The sequence below is a fragment of the Cebus imitator genome, unplaced genomic scaffold, assembly GCF_001604975.1.
Source record: "Cebus imitator isolate Cc_AM_T3 unplaced genomic scaffold, Cebus_imitator-1.0 Scaffold367, whole genome shotgun sequence".
NCBI classification, from domain to species: domain Eukaryota; kingdom Metazoa; phylum Chordata; class Mammalia; order Primates; family Cebidae; genus Cebus; species Cebus imitator.
In genome coordinates, this window is record NW_016107682.1 from 435511 (window position 1) to 449839 (window position 14329).

Below are 14329 nucleotides of genomic sequence, written 5' to 3' on the forward strand. Positions count from 1 at the left end.
AACATGCATTCAAGAGTTCTTTCCATCCTTGCCATGAATCTCCTTGAAGGCACAGTTCTCTAGGGTTTTACTTGCTTATAAATAGTTTTCAGAAATGCATCAAAATTAGACAACTGACTATAGAAATGACTTAAAATGGTCATGATTAAAGATATAATTGACAAAAAAGTTTATTTCTGTGGCCTATGATTTTTTGTTTTGTTGTTGGGCTTTTTTGTTATTTGTTTTTTATGAGACAGGGTCTCTCTCTGTTGTCCAGGCCGAAGTGCAGTGGCACAATCACAGCTCACTGCAGCCTCAACCTCTCAACTTCCTGGACTCAAGTGATCCTCCTGCCTCAGCCTCCCCAGTAGCTGGGAACATAGGTGTGCAACACTATGCCCAGCTAATTAAAAAAAAAAAATCTGTAGAGATGGGTCTCTCTATGTTGTCCAGGCTGATCTCAAACTCCTGGGCTCATGCAATCCTCCTAGCTTGGCCTCTCAAAGTGCTGGGATTACAGGCATGAGCCACTGCCCCTGGCCAGCCTATAATAATTTAACATAATTGTAATTATGACTAATAACATATAGCAAGACATAACAGAATTTTAGGAATCTCATACAATTTTGAAATACAAAAGAATGTATCCATAAAAATATAACTCAAGGAAAGTTAAACATCATTTCTTATTTGACAATGCTTCCCATAAAATTTAATATATCAAATAATCTTGTTTATTATCTCTGTTTTGGATGCTGCAAGGGACCTCTGTAACATCCCAAAGTTGGTTTGAGGTCAAAAAGACTTAATTTTGAACTTGAAATTTAATTTTGGAAAGCCTGTCAAACACATCAAAGTTTAGAACACTTAACTAAAATAGGAACACAGGTCACTGTAAAATTGTCATTCATTTAGCCAAACTGATAATGAAAAGGTTTTAAATAGCAAAAACCTTTATCCTTTGATAGAGAGGAGAATCCATTTAAATAATCAAAAGACCTACCAAAGACAGCAAGAGGCAGAATTAAGACAGAATTGGTCTCTCCTCTCTTCTCTCTCTTTACAGTTTATGTAAAAGGTGAAAAAAAATCTTTTACTAACTCTTATTAATACTACATGAGAATCTTATGCAAAAGAAAACCAATTTTACTTTTATATTAATGTATTACAAACACTAAAGTCAATTTTAATAAAACCTTATAAACAAATTCATTCAATTTCAGTCAGCTTTTGACCATACAAGATTTCCATAAACCTTTTATAATCTAATAACATTTTTTCTTCTATTTTCCCAACTTCCTATATTTAGTTTTATCTATGCCTTCTTTATTCCATTTCAAACAAGCTTTAAGTAACTTCACAACACTTTTTCAACAAACCTTTTATTTTGTTTTTTGGAGATGGAGTCTCACTCTGTTGCCCAGGCTGGAATGCAGTGGCGCTATCTCAGCTCATTGCAACCTCTGCCTCCTGGGTTCAAGAGATTCTTTTGCCTCAGCTTCCTGAATAACTGGAATTGCACACCCTCGCTACCACACCCGGCTTTTTTTTGGAGGGGGTAGGTTTTGAGACGAAGTCTCACTCTGTTGCCCAGGCTGGAGTATAATGGCACAATCTCGGCTCACTGCAACCTCCACCTCCTGGGTTCAAGCAGTTCTCCTGCCTCAGCCTCCTAGTAGCAGGAATTACAGTTATGTGCCACCATGCCTGGCTAATGTTTGTATGTTTAGTGGAGACGGGGTTTCACCATGTTGGCCAGGCTGGTCTGAAACTCCCGACCTTATGATCCCCCCACCTCGGCCTCCCAAAGTGTAGGATTACAGACATGAACCACTGCACCCAGCCAACATACCTTTTTATGCCTTTACCACTTTCCTCACCAAAAACGTATCTTGCTTTTTTAAAAAAATAAACTTCATATGCAGAATTGTTAACCTTATTTCTTGTGAAAATCTAGAAGTGAACTGTTTTATTGTTAAGTTTTTTGGGTTTGTTTTCGAGACAGGGTCTCATTCTGTTGCCCAGGCTAGAATGCAGTGGCACAGTCACAGCTCACTGCAGCCTTGACCTCCTGGGCTCCAATAGTCCTCCAATCTCAGCTTCCTCAGTAGCAGGGACAGGCATGTGCCACCACTCCTGGCTAATTTTCTGCATTTTTTGTAGAGATGGGATTTTACCATATTGCCCAGGCTGGTCTTGAAATCCTGGGCTCAAATGATTCACCTGCCTTGGATTCCCAAAGTGCTGGGATTACAGGCATGAACCACCACACCTGGCCCATAAGTATTTATAGATGAAAATCATTTCATAAATTTTTAGAAACATATGTTTCCTCAATTTTTTATTAACAGATCTGAATATAACTAGCTTTTCTATGCCATGCGAAAATAAGATGCCAACATGTATGAAATTAAACTTATGTTTAATAATGTTTCAGAATTTTAACTTACTTAGAAATGACTTGGTTATTTCATAATCATCTATTACTTATTATAATATAACATCATTTTAAGATTTTAAATTACTTAAAATAATTTAGAAACTAATACAGGTATACTCCCTAATGTCTTCCCTTCAAGTCCTGGGTTCTGAGTACTCACATGGTACCTAGGACAGCTATGAGGACTGGGCCATTCTGAATTTTGATATTATGCTCTAGGTATACAACTCAGGACAGAGTATAGAGCTTTAAAGAAGATGCCTGGAGGATCTAATCATTCCCAGAATGGCCAGGAAGAAGGGGTGACTCTTGGGCATGACTCTGCCTTGCAGTTGCTGGTCTAGGCAGTGAGGACATGACTCTAAGCCTTACCATGGCCACCTGTCCAGACTCCAGAAGCTCAAAACCAAAGACAAGCTCACAGGCCAGTTGCAGTGGCTCACACCTATAATCCCAGCACTTTGGGAGGCTGAGGCAGGTGGATCACCTGAGGTTAGGAGTTCAAGACCAGCATGGCCAACATGGTGAAACCCTATCTCTACTAAAAGTATAAAAATTAGCCGGGTGTGGTGGCAGGTGCCTGCAATCTCAGCTACTCAGAAGGCTGAGACAGGAGAATTGCTTGAGCCTGGGAGGCAGAGGTTGCAGTGAGCTGAGATCGTGCCACTGCACTCCAGCCTGGGTGGCAAGAGTGAGATTCCAGCTCAAAACAAAACAAACGAACAACAACAACAGACATTTTACTTGCTCACAGTAAAATGTGTGCAAGACTTTGGAGTGCAAATCAAGTAAGTGTTAAAAATATTTCAGAATTAAGTCTAGGAATGGTGGCTCATGCCCGTAATCCCAGTACTCTGAGAGGCTGAGGTGGGAGGATCTCTTGAGGCCACAAGCTCAAGACCAGCCTGGGAAACAGTGAGATCTTGGTCTCTACACAAAAAAAAAAAAAAAAAAAGCTGAGTGTGGTGGCATGTGTCTGTGGTCCCAGCTACGTGGGAAACTGAGGTGGGAAGGTTGCTTCAGCCCAGGAGGCTCAAGATTGCAGTAAGATATGATTACACTACTGCGCTCCAGCCTAGGTGACACAGGAAAACCTTGTCCCTAAAACACTGCAGAATTAGCAGTTCTGTGACCTTAAAACAAGTATCAGAGATAGCAAAGACCTGTCTGACCAGTAGGCTATAAAGCAAAAATGCCTTAAGTATATTTAACTGACAATTCTGAAGCTATTTCTATAATTGCCTGATGGGTTCTTTCTGCTCACAGCCTAGACAAAATCAATTCACTGAAACCATGGCATTGCAGTAGAGAAACGTTTAACTGACATGAGGCCAGCCCATACAGGAGGCCTGGAGTTATCATTCAAATCCGTCTCCCTGAAGGCTGGGAGGCTAGGGTTTTTATGGACAATTTGGTGTGCAGGGGCCTAGGGAATGGATACTGCTGATTGGTTGGAGATGAAATCATAGGGATTTGGAAAACAGTCCTCAGGCCGAGTCTATACTTCCAGCTAAGTCATGAGTTATGGGTCTGGGTAGGGTCAGTCTGAAAAACATCTCAAAAAAACCATCTTCGTTTCTACAATAGAATGTTATCTATAGGGGCAATCAGGGAAGTCACAAGTCTGGTGACCTCTGGCCACATGACTCCTGGGCAGTATGAGGTTATAGAAACTATGCCTACCTGTTAGCAGAGTTCAGGCCCTCCCATAATCCTATTCTTGTGGCCTTTACTTAGCCTTACAAAGGGGGTTTTTGGTCCCTGAGCAAGGAAGGGATTCATTTTAGGGAGGGACTATTATCCTTGCTTTCACGTTAAACTATAAACTAAAATCCTCAGAAAGTTAGCTTGGCCTATGAAATGACCAAAGACAGTTTAGGGGTCAGAAGCAAGATGGAATTGACTATGTCAGACTTTTCTTACTGTCATAATTTTGCAAAGGTGTTTTCAATTCTATTTTATTTTGCTAACAATCTAAATGCTATCTTCAGTTACCAAATATTATCACATACACATAACACACATAGACATACAGACACAAAGACAGAAGCAAATCTTATAACCTTCATAAACAGTTCCCATTTGCTGGCTTTCAAATAGTCTCTTTTCCCCATTTAGACTAACAATCTTCCAAATGCCTGATTCATTCCCCTAAGCAATCCTAAATCTGTACTTCTAAAGGGATGACTCCTAGGTGGAACAAGGTGACAAATTTATATCTCAAAAGCACAGAGCTGAGACTTCCAGGCTAAATACTGTAACATCGGTTCCCCAAACCAAGAAAGAAAAGTGTAGGTAAAGACCCAATTAAGACAAGATGGCAAGGAAAAGCACCTTAAACAATGGTAAGATTTATGTTAATTTAAATGAATGGTTAAGAGTTTCTAGCGACCCAGTTATCCTCTTTTCAGTGCAGATGCCCTTACAAATGGTGAGTTCCTTTATAAATTTCATTTACAAAAGGGTTTTAAAGTAGCCAGCTAAATGCCAGAAAGGTATATTTTGAAGACTGATTTAGTTCAATGGGTGGCCTTCTTAACTTAGCTACTGCTTCTTTGCTAAAATTACTGAAGTTCTGGGCAGAGCTCATTACTGAACTGGGCAAAGAAAGCATTTTCTTTGCCTGTACTCAGCATGGATAGCTCTAACAAAGAAGCAAGCTTACTTTACCTAAGGGCCTATCTTTTTATTTTCTTTTTTCTTTTTATTGAGACTGTGTTACTCCGTCACCCAGGCTGGAGTGCATGGTGCGACCATAACTCATTGCAATCCTGAACTCCTGGGCTCAAGCAATCCTCCTGCTTCAGCCTCCCTCGAGGCTAGAACTACAGGTATGCACCATCATGCTCGGCTTTTATTTTCATTTTTTGTAGGGATGGGGCCTTACTATGTTGCTTGGACTGGTGTTGAACTTCTAGCCTCACGCGATCCTTCCACCTTGGCTTACAGGCATGAGCCACCACACGTACTACGTTCTATAAACCCTTTATCCAGCTTTCTTTTCTCTTTCAGGGCAGAACAGTAACAATGACAAAAGGTTAGAAGACCTAATTTTTCTGATCAATTAGTCACTTAAGCTTTTTATTTGCCTTTTATAAAGAATCTTTTAAAAGAATCTGTAAAAATATTAAAATCTTTTTAGAAGCTTCTGAACATTAACAGGCATCCCTGGATGATACTAAATTGGGATACTTCATTTTTAAATGCACTTCTTAAAGTGCAGGATTGTTCATTTGGGATGTTCCACCATAACTTTAAGTATTAGTAAGATTTCACCATTTCTGTGTTTGCTGTTTCCAGGGCCTATTCTTTATACAGGTATAGGTAGGTGTAGCTAGAAGGTAGAGTACTCCGTTCCTCAGAAATTAAAGATCCCATTTTTATGCTGAATCTTGTCTTTGGCTCTCAGATCCCCTTGATTAACTTGGCTAATGATTTTTCCCTACCAAAGCACACAAGAAAAAGAAAAAAAGGGGATAGAACACAGAAATCCTTGTGAGTTTCTTGGAGCTGGAGTTTATACCTCTGCAGTATTGCTATTAAAATATTTAGTGGTGGTTTCTGTCTGACCCAGTCAGATACCCGAGGCATCTAACTGGATCCAAGCCAGTTAATTATCAGATCCAATCAAATCCTGGACCCGGTCCAATGTCTATTGACTTCTAAACCCAGCTAAGATAAATTTGCTCAAGCAAGCTCGAATAGCTGAAAACAACAATGTATGGAGCTTCAGAATCTGAGAGAGGACGAAGCCACCATCCCCAGTTGCTGCAAGAGAGCAGTGGACACTGAGAGAGAGCGGGCCCAGCAGGTACCTCGTCTGGTTGGTCAGTGCTCCTGAGGGGTCACTGGGAGCTCTACTTTGGGGTCCATTTCTGACACCTTCTGCTAAAAGGAAAACTTTGGGCAAATTAAATTTAACAGAGCTCAACTGAACAAAGAACGACTTGTGAATCAGACCCCTGGATCAGGATAGCTTTGGAGTGACTCCAGTGGTGCTGAGTGGTTGGAGAGAATTTACGGACAGAAAAAGGAAAGTAGGCCGGGTGTGGTGGCTCACGCCTGTAATCCCAGCACTTTGGGAGGCCGAGGTGGGCAGATCACCTGAGGTCAGGAGTTCAAGACCAGCCTGACCAACATGGTGAAACCCCGTCTAAAAAAAAAAAAAAAGAGAAAAGAAAAGTAACCTAAGAAAACAGAAGCGAGGTCCAGAAACAGCTCGATTGGTTACACCATGACATTTCCCTTATTTGAGCATGGTTTGAACAAGTAGGCCACCTCTCTGACTGGCTGAAACTTGGTGACTGGTACACGAGTAGGTTACAATCTGTTTATCATTAGGTTATAGTTCACTATATATGGAGAACTTTTAGTTTGACTGGAAATACATAAGGAGGCAGCTTTTGGCTAAATTTAACACGTGGAAGCTGTAAGTAGCTTATTATAGGTGAAACACAGAATTGGTGAAGAAGTGGGACAGAGCTGGAAAGACAGGTGAGTCCAGGTAATAAAGAACCTTATGTTACATTCATAAGTCCATAATTTATTCCTGCCACCACCACATACCTATTTGTTTAAAAATTTTCATTTCCATTGTCCCCCTAAACTTCCTCATGAAGGAATTTCCTAAGACTTTGCCCTTGATGAATTCTGATTCACTGACAATCCCTTTTTAAAATTTTCTTATTTTTATTGTTTCCCTTTCCTATGGTCCTGACACCATCTCTTTCTCAGTACAAGCAACTTGGCTGGCCTAGAATATAGTTACAACTGTGTTACATGGACTTTACTGAACATGGAACAACTGTCTTCCCAGCATTTCGTCTGTACCGGTCCATTTGCATTGCTATAAAGGCAATTTATAATTCAGTTTATTATGGCTCACAGTTCTGCAGGCAGTATAGGAAGCATGGGATGGGCATCTGCTCCTGGTGAGGCCACAGGGAGCTTCCAATTATGGTGAAAGGCAAAGGCAGAGTTCGCATATCACTTGGCAAGGGCAGGAGCAAGACAGAGAGGAGGAAGATCCCAGACTCTTAAACATCTAGATCTTTCATGAACTCATTACTGCAGGGTGGGCACCAAGCCTTACAGGAGAGATCCGCCCCATCACCAAACACCTTCCACCAGGTCCACCTCCAACATTGGCGGTCAAATTTCAACAGGGAATTTGGAGGGGAAAAACATCCAAGCAATATCACCATCTTACAGCTTGGTGTTCCCTGGTGGCTTGTTTGGAAAATGCTGGTCTAGGTACGTGTCTCAAACTTGGCAATGTGATTCCACTGGACATTAAAAAGGGGTTGCCAGGTATTTCAAGATAAAGGTATTTATCCCCATGAGCTGCAGACATAAGCCAGGTTTTCTTAGGGTGTTAACATCTTGGTTTCATTTACATGGGTCACCAGATTGATACAGATTTAGCTGAGGTAATAAATCACTGCTTCAGCAAACAGTCAAGTCAGTTATAAAACGATGATCTGACAAACAATGAGGTCACCTGTCATCTCCTCCCATAAGTAATTCAATTGCATTTAGTTCGTAATATACACGGCTAGCAAAGCATCTAAATCAATTCCTACTAGAGAGAAATGTCCCCATCAGCATGAAGCAGAAATTACAAAGAAAGAGCAGGGAAGAGACTTTGCAGTTGGCCTTGAACATAGAGGAAGGAACTACAAGCCAAGGGATGCAGGTGGCATCTAGAGGCTGAAAAAGGCAAGGAAATGGATTCTCCCTGGGATCCTCCAGAAGGAACACAGCCTATACTTTGATTTTAGATTTATGACCTCCAGGTCTGTAAGATGATACATTCATCTCTCAATACAGCTCCCTCCTGTTCATTCCCACTGCTCTCCAGATTAGACTCTCCCTTTGGATTTGCCTCTTTTCTGAATCTATCCTCACACGTTGTTTTCTTAAAAATCAAATCTAACTATGTCACAGGGTTTTAAGTGCATGAATACTCACTGACTCTGGTTAGGCTCCTTTCTGGAATATCATTAGAAACCAGAAGGGCTGTTTGCAAATCTCACCAAGGACATTTGGTGTCATCTCAGGAAGGCTTACTAGGGATGTGACCATGGCTAAAAAAGCCTAAAACAAATTGTACTATACCCTGAAGAAATAATGCTTTTATTCAGCACTGGATGGAGGCAAATTCACTGACTTTGGCAGCTACCAAAGTAAGACTGGAGGTGAGGATGCCTCACCAGATGCCTGGATTTTTAGGAAAGGTTTCTCCTAAATAGTGGATACTGTTATCCAATCAGGAAGTTCGGTTCCTGTTTAAATGCTGATCATGTAAGAGTTGGTTGTCAGGAGTCAGTCAACTTGCTGACCTCTAGGTGTGATAACACCGAGGTCCAGATCGTTCTGGTGGTCAACACAGACTGGATTAAGAGTTAGCTACTTGGTCAGATCCTGAATCCTGGTCCAACGATAACCACACTCTTGCCTGCTATCACTCACCCCTGCTTCAAGACCTACACAACAGATGACTACCACAAAGAAAAGAGGTTTTTTTTGTTGTTGTTGTTGTTGTTGTTTTGTTTTGTTTTGTTTTGTTTTTGAGACAGAGTTTCGCCCTCGTTGCCCAGGCTGGAGTGCAATGACACGATCTTGGTTCACTGCAACCTCCGCCTCCCGGGTTCAAACGATTCTCCTGCCTCAGCCTCCCGAGTAGCTGGGATTACAGGCATGCGCCACCATGGCCGGCAAATTTTGTATTTTTAGAGACGGGGTTTCTCTACGTTGGTCCGGCTGGTCTGAAACTCCGGACCTCAGGTGATCCACCCGCCTCCTCCTTCCAAATTGTTGGGATTACAGGCATGAGCCACAGCCCAAAGGAGGAAACTTCTAAGAAGGAGAGGTCAACATTGGCAAATGCTTCAAAGAGCACAAGATGGGGATTAAATTTTTCCATAAGATTTGGCAATTAAGCAATGGCTGATGTTCAGTGGAGTGAAAGGCTGACAAAGGAATGAGAGGTTAGGAAACATTCACCTTAAGGCTAGGCAACTCCTTTCCTAGTAGGGTTAAGGGAGGATCCATGCCCTACAGGTTGGCTTTTAAATACCATTCTCTTAGGTTTTGCATTTGAATCAGAAAGAACTTTCTCCTCTCCAAATGTTGATTTGACAAATATAAGTCTTAACATCACTCTCTCCTCAGTCCACCTGCAGGTCAAGGAACTAATGAGGTGTGGAGTAACTAAAGGTCAAAAAACAAGAGGAAGAAACAAAGGGCCAAAAAAAAGTCCCTGCTTCTTCCACCAACTATAGATTACCTAAAAAAAAAAAAAAAAAAAACAAAAAAAAAAAAAAAAACCCCAAACCTTAAATCAGGTCCTGAGTCAGATACGCTGTAACAAATTCTGCTTCAAGTTTAATATTCTTGTTTTGATGATGTTTAATAAAAGAAAAAAAAAAACAAGTGTCTGGAAAAGTAAAGGGGAGGCATATTAACTAGAACGCTTTCTTGTGCTTCATACACTATCTGCACCCCATCGCCCTCCAAATTAATAGCTGTTGCGGAGTTGGGGTGTGTGTGAGCACAAAATCCAAAGGTTGAATTCTGTCCAGTTCCTTGAGTAATTGCATGTCACACACAAAGAATGGTGGAACAGTGAAAACAACATACACATCTGTATTTCCATATGAAAGCAGTGTTTCCTTCCTTGATTATCTGCTATTTTTAAAAGGGTTGGGGGAGGGGAGGGAGGAAGGTGGGGATGAGGCGTTTTTCTGAACCCGAGCCCAGCTCTTTCTAAACTTTTGTTACTCATGTCCGTTTGATTCATTTGCTGTGTGTTCTTTCTCTTTTTTTTTTTTTCCCCGTCTCCTGCCTCTGTCATTGCCTGCTGCTAAGAGGGACGCTGAATCACTGCCACTGCAGATGAAAAGCAATTCAAACCCAGTCCTTGGAGGCGGGGATGGAAGGGCTCTTTTAAATTAAAAACAATTTTTTTCCCTCTGCGGAAAAAGCCTCCTACTTTCCGGGTGACCGTAGAGGGCAGTTTGACATGTCTCAGCCCCGGGCGATGGAAGGTTTTGCCCGTGGGGGCGTCATGAGGCACTGGTCATCTCCCCGCGCCCGGCCTGCGGGTCCTCAGGCCTTGGTGCGTCGCGGGCCTGGCGAGCGTGGCCCGGTGGGCCCGGGGTCGCGCCGCGCTTCCCGCAGCTTTAAAAGCTCCCACAATGCAGCGCTGGCGTCCCAGTTCCGTTAAGAGGTCTCTCCCGGCGCCGGCGAACGGGCCAGGCGCGGGCGGGGCGCGGGGGAGCGGCGGCTGAAACCCGAGCGCCTGGCCGAGGGGGGCGCCCCCGCGCCGCTCCTCTCGCGCGCTCAGCCGCGGCCCGGAGAAGGGGCGGAGTCGCCCGGCCGCCCGGCCCGGCCCGGCCCCCAGCCCGGCCCCCAGCCCAGAGGCACCGGCCGCGGGAGCGAGCGGGCCGCCGACTCCTCTGCCCGCGCTCGCCCAGCGCCCCGCTCAGCGTCCGCAGCGCAGCTCCTCGCTTAGCCTCGCCGAGCCTCGCCCGCTCGCTCCCGCCGCGGCGGTGGCTCTGGGGGCGGCTACCGCGGCGTCTTTGCCGCTGGCCGAGCGCTCGCGCACCGCGGCACCCTCGCCAGGGCGTCCACACTCACCTAGCGCGGGGCGGGAGGTGCGCGGAAAGGGCGCGCCGGGGAGCCGTGGCCTCCTGCCCGTGCTGGGCGCGCGGCGCCGGGAGCGCCGGGGTGTGCTGCTTGCAGACCGGCGCTGGGCGGCCGCGGAGCTCCGGGTGCCGCCGCGTCCCCAGCGCCCCTGCCGGCCCCGCCGGGCGGCCTGCGGGGGCGGCGCAGTTGCGAAACTGAGTAAGTATTAACTTTACTCCGCGGCGGAGGCGGCGATCCGGGCTGCGCTGGGGACCCCGCCCTCCCCGCCTGCAGCCTCGGGGCTGCCCTCCGCCCCATCGCCCCTCTCTTAGCACCTTGGGTCCCGCGTCCGTTCCGCCCCCACCCTGCCCGCGGCGGGCTCCTGCTCCCTCTGCGTTCACCTTTCTCTGGTGTGTCACCCTTTGCGCGTCTGCCCGCGGTACACATGCAGCCGACTGAAAAGTACAAGCTTGGTCGTTGCTTTTCTGCTTCCTCTCAGTGTCCTTGGCAAGGGAGTTTAGAGGCCACTTTTGTTGAGAAGGGAATTTTATGTCTGGCTTTTTAAATGTTTGTTCCCTCCGGATGGAAATCGGATGCTCGCTTGCCGGGTGGCGGTTTGGTGAATGCTTATTTTCTCCTCTGAAAAAAAGATTGGTTTATATGTTTTAAAATTTCATTTGAACTGTTAACCATCTGCGTTCTTATTCCCCCTTGTCGTCAGTCCCTTTGGGGAGGGAAGTCAACAAGAGAGGACGCTCAGAGTAATTCTGTCTTGCAAACTAGAAACTTTGAGAGGGTAAATTGCACAAACCCTGAAGATTCAACTTGAAAGGATGCGAGCTTTGAATGTGGGTCCTGGTGCAGCACTGGGTTATAAAATATGAGTACCTGGGTTCGGAAACCAGTGTTGCGTTGTTATTTTAGCATCATAGAGCCGCCTGGTGTTGCTAAACCACTACTTTCCCAGCATCAAATGGCATCTTGAGCAGTGCAACGTAGGATATATAATTGCGGGTCAGTATTGCTCTTGATCTTTAGGGATTTAGAAGCGAAATAAATGCAAAGCACGTTTCATAGCTAACTTAACCTGTCAGGTTAGTCCTGTCTGGTTAGCATTAAAGCGTTGCATTAAAAATCCTCTAGCCCTGTGACAGCAGGGGCGAACATTTATGGATTTTCCAGTAGATTGTGGCTCAGCAATTCATTAGATCTGCTTTGTTCCCAGGAAGCATTTTTGAATATGGATAAATCTCTGCTTTTCTCTCCGTTAGATTAACCACTCGTTCTGGTAGGGGGCCCCAGGTAGTTTTTATTTTCTCATTTGCCTTTCATCTTGGAGTTGCCAGGAGTTACGATCGTGTTATGAAGGAACAGAAAATGAAAAGCTTTCTTAATGGGTTTTCGACATCCCATCCTTTGCCTGAGTGAGGCAGTAGTGAATGCCAGCCAGCTCTGCAGGGAGAAGTGCAGCAGGGTGGACGCAAGAATCAGAACGCAGGAGACAGCACTATCATTCAAGGAAGTTGTTTGTGTGAGTTTTACCTTTTAGCGGGCATACCAGTGGTACTTTCAATTTTATTTATCTCCATGAAGAAGTCTCCCAAAACCATAAAATTACACATGACCATCCTCCGCTTGAAGAAGACTGAACATAGTTTGATGATTTTTCTATTGAAGGATCAAATGCCACAAAATATAATTTGTAATACATATGATAAAACCTTTCAAAAATCTTCCCCTTCCTTATTTTTTCCTCAAGAGTCTCCGGGTGGTACTTTCTGTAATGGACACAATTGGCAGTTATGCATTGAGTTCTTTCTAGGTGTCTTAAACCTTATTTCTGGACTTTAGTAGCTTAGGGGTGCATTAGATGGCCCTGAGAGGGAGCAAATCATGGGGCTGTGCAGGTAGGGAAGGCATTTCACTTTGCAAAAGTGTCAGTGTTCTTCAGGAAAGAGCAGTTACAAAGAACAGAGAGTATTTTAAGTTGTTTATAGGATGCGTTCTTCCTGAGTTTGGCATTTGGTTCAGATATTTGGGAATTACAGATTTAAAATTCTGCATGGTTGTATAATTTGTTTTGCCTTCTATTTATTTATTTTTTGAGGTTGCAACCTTTTAATCTGAATCTTCAGTGCTTGGCTCTTGTAGCCTTCTATAGTGGTGACTTATGTCAGTTATTGACCTCGCTGTCTTGTGTTTTGAGAAATGATTAGTTCTTGAGGGTTTCTGACTCATTAATTGGTCTGTTTTATATTGATGTATATAATGACTTGGAAGTAAAAATATTGTTTGCTGTGGGATATTGTTGCCTTTTTCTTATGGTTAATTCCTGGCATGACTGCTCGTTTATTGTAAAACATTAAGATCTTAGATCTCTTGCTAGTGTTCCAAACATTACAAAACTCTTTGCAGGTAAAAGCGGAGTGGATAGGGAGTTGGATAGAAGAACATGCATCATAAATTAAAGATTTTGATTAAAAAAATAATGTAATGTCTGTTTACTCTTCTTTGATGCTAACTTGCGCCAACCCTAAATGGGCTTAAAAATTCAAAGTGAAAAGTTTCCAAGTATTCTCTATAGTGGAAAGAATGTTTACCCCCACTGCCAGCCAACCTTCGGTTGCACTTGTGACTTTGTCACTCCCAAGATGAGTGAGCTTGGCCATGACACATTAGTCTCTGCGATCTACAGTTTGATTTCTGGAAAATAGGGATACTACTACTAAAAGGGATGCCGTGGTGAGTAGAACATCCAGTATGTATTAAATGTGCTTGGTCAGCTCAGCCAATAAATGGCAACATGTCAGACTCCTTCAGAATTGAGCTCTTGATCACTCAGACTTTCAAAAATGTTCCTCCTCCATTTTTCATCTCATCCACCCAAGAAGTAGCTCACACCACTCTCTCTTCTATTCTCTTAGCCCTAGCAAACCAGTTCATCACAAAGTCCTGCTGTCCATTTTTATTGCAAAATCTCTTTCAAACTGGTCTGATTTTCAGTCCCCACTATTCCACTGTTCCAATGCAAGCCACTCTACTGTATTATCTTTCCTTGGGGCAGTGCCTCCTGCACATACTCGGTACCTCTTCCAGTCTGTTTTCCTACCAGCAGCCTGAAAAAGAAAGAAAAAAAAAAAAGTCATTTGCTGTTTTAAAGTTTTCAAGGCTCTCAGGAAACACATTTATTTACTTTTGGGATAAGATACGAAATCCTCGACATTACTTCAGGGTCCTGCATGACTTTGTCCCTACCTCCACCTGCATCTCTTGCTGTCA

The 14329-nt window shown here is 43.7% G+C and overlaps 1 protein-coding gene across 2 annotated transcripts in view; it reads left to right on the plus strand.

Moving 5' to 3' along the window:
* Window positions 1–11159: 11159 nt before the first annotated feature.
* The window catches only part of RASSF8 (Ras association domain family member 8), a 109205-nt gene continuing 106035 nt past the window's right edge, over window positions 11160–14329 (plus strand). The window contains exon 1 of one of the 2 annotated variants that reach the window (XM_017507032.2): window positions 11160–11269. The gene's annotated coding sequence lies outside the window, so the exon portion shown is untranslated. The remainder of the gene's footprint in view (window positions 11270–14329) is intronic. The other variant, XM_017507034.2, reaches the window with a different exon arrangement.